Consider the following 2,502-nt stretch of genomic DNA (forward strand, 5'->3'; position numbering starts at 1 on the left):
GCAAATGGCGCCCGCTCGCCGCCCGAGAGCTCTCGGGCGCCACCTAGCGCGTGCTTCCGGAACGGATGCCGGGCTGGAGCTTCCTGGGATGTGGATGAATTAAGATGCTTTCATTGAATGCACCCGGCTCTCGTTTAGATCGTTCACATCACCAACTATAATTATTACATATAATGGTTGACAGGAGCCTTTCTTTCCGTGTCCAGACACTAAATTAAAAACCAACTACTTAAGAAGGCAGACGAAATGGGGCCATGCCCACAGCCAACCACACAGTGCCGATAAATACATTTTAATTGGAGGGACTCCTGTGAAAAAAAATCATTGTCCATCTGAGGCTAGAATGACCTTTCTACTGACTAGTTGTACATTATTGTTTCAAGAAAATAATCAGGTCTATTTTCTGACATTGATAAACAATTTTGCCAAAGAAGTATTGGTCAAAAACAGGTGAGTCAGCAAGAAATAAGATGTATGACATTTTTAAAATGCTTGCCTGGAACATTGATCCGTAAATTTAAACTACAGGTTTGAGGAAGATTCTCTCCTCGTTATAACTTACTCTTTTGTAATACTACCAAATTTTCTAAGAGTTGAGCAATATTCATATTTTCCTGATTTTAACTTTGATTTGGCTGATAGAAGCCCATTTACCTGTTCTAAAGCTATTTTTGAATTTCTGTATAATTTCAAACAGCATTATCCTTCATGTTCATTTCCAAAGTAAATTTCTACCCTGTTACTCATAGGAAATATCTGTCTTTCAAATCTAACTCAGGAATTATAATTATAATCAAGCAAACTTATTTTGCATACTAGTTCATCCTAATGCTGACCTTGAAGCCATGGCCATTGGAATATGAAAAGAAGACACCATTTTTGTGAGTCACTTAAGGCTACCTTCAGCATATCCACTTCTGTTTTATTGATGCTGGAAAGCAGGGCTGTCACTCTACCCTAGTCTCCTTTTTCTTTCAAGTGACTGGGCGGCCACTGGGAAAGCTGTCCCAGAGGAGGCCCAGACACCCTGTGGAAGGTGGGCACTCCCCACTGCCATTTCTAGAATCCGAAAGGACCATCCAGCCTAACAAATCAAGATGTTGTTTTCCATGACAACCCAAAATGTAGGTTATCCAGTTAAATGATAAAATGGAGCTTGAGGACTAAATAGAGAAGGGTGAAAAAATTTAAAGAGCTAAAAATATGGAAGGCAAAAAGCCGGTTCTGGCCCAGATCCAGTGGGGAGCAAGAACCGAGCTGGTGAAGGGTGCCAGTTTGATTCTGCAAGTCGCACATTGCGGAAGAATCCTGCATTGTGCCACATATGATTGCTGTTTGTTCTAGAAAGGGAAGCATGGGCCCCAGAGGCCCCATTTAAAGAGGAGCAATACACTTAATGTGCTCTGTCACTCCCCCACAGCCCTGGCTTTTCCTAGGCCAGAGGAGCAGATTGCTCCCAGAGCCCCAGTCTTGGAGCAGATTTAATAGGTTGGAGGTGAGAAGCTCTAGGCCAGCATCTTTCAAACTCTGCCAGAATCACCTGGAGGGCTTGGGAAACAGCCAGCTGGGCCACAACCCCCCACTTTCTGCTTCAGCAGGGCTGGGGCTGGGTCCCAAAATGTGTGATTCTATGCCGAGCTGCTTGGAGCAGGCTGGTGCTGAGCCCACCGCCTGGGTAGTGCAGAGACTGATGCACAGTGGCAATGTGCCAAGGAAGAGAAACACAGCACTCTGTATTCTAAAGCAACCTGACCCTCAGCCAGTCCAGCATCCCTCATTCTGAGGAAGTTGTGCCCTTCTCATAGACTCACACATGTGCCCCAAAGTCTTTTGGGGAGACCATAAAAGGAGCCTCTTCAGCTGCATTCCCACTTTGCTCTATGACCGAGGATTCTGCAAGCTTACTCTTGGCCTCTACGCAAATTAGAGAAAGGACCCCTCTGGGGATGGACACAATTGCTCTCCTCTCTCTCCTTCAGGAGAGTGCATGAGGTCTGAGGGTCAGAGGACCCTTTGTGCAAAGAACTTTCTTGGGACAGGTGCAGCCCACTCCAGGTTCCGGCTGGGTGAGTGCGCACCTGCTGAACCCCAGCCTCACTCTCGCCCTCTGCTGGTCACCTTTGAATATTACACAACCGCATAACCAAACCCTTCAACCCTGCTCCTTCCCCAGGGCAGCGCAGTCCAGGTGAGAGCGCAAAACCCCATTTGGGACCTGGGTCCACAGATCCAGAGAGTGGCAAATACCATCAAGGGAGAGGCAGAGCCAACTTCTAACCTCAAGGGCAGGCGCTGAGAGATAAGGCCGGAGAGGCCCTGCCAGCTGGTGAGCAAGCAGACATAATGGAAAGACACACCTTTGGACCACGTTCCTTGTCTCCCTTTCACCCTGTTTCTCTAAGACAGTAGTTTGGAACACCAGCAGTTCAGCAGCACCTGAAAAGTAGTTAGCAATGCACATTTCAGCCTCACCCTGGACTTATTTAACCAGAAGCTTCAGGT

The sequence above is a fragment of the Miniopterus schreibersii genome (genome assembly GCF_964146895.1).
Source record: "Miniopterus schreibersii genome assembly, chromosome: 11".
NCBI lineage: Eukaryota > Metazoa > Chordata > Mammalia > Chiroptera > Miniopteridae > Miniopterus > Miniopterus schreibersii.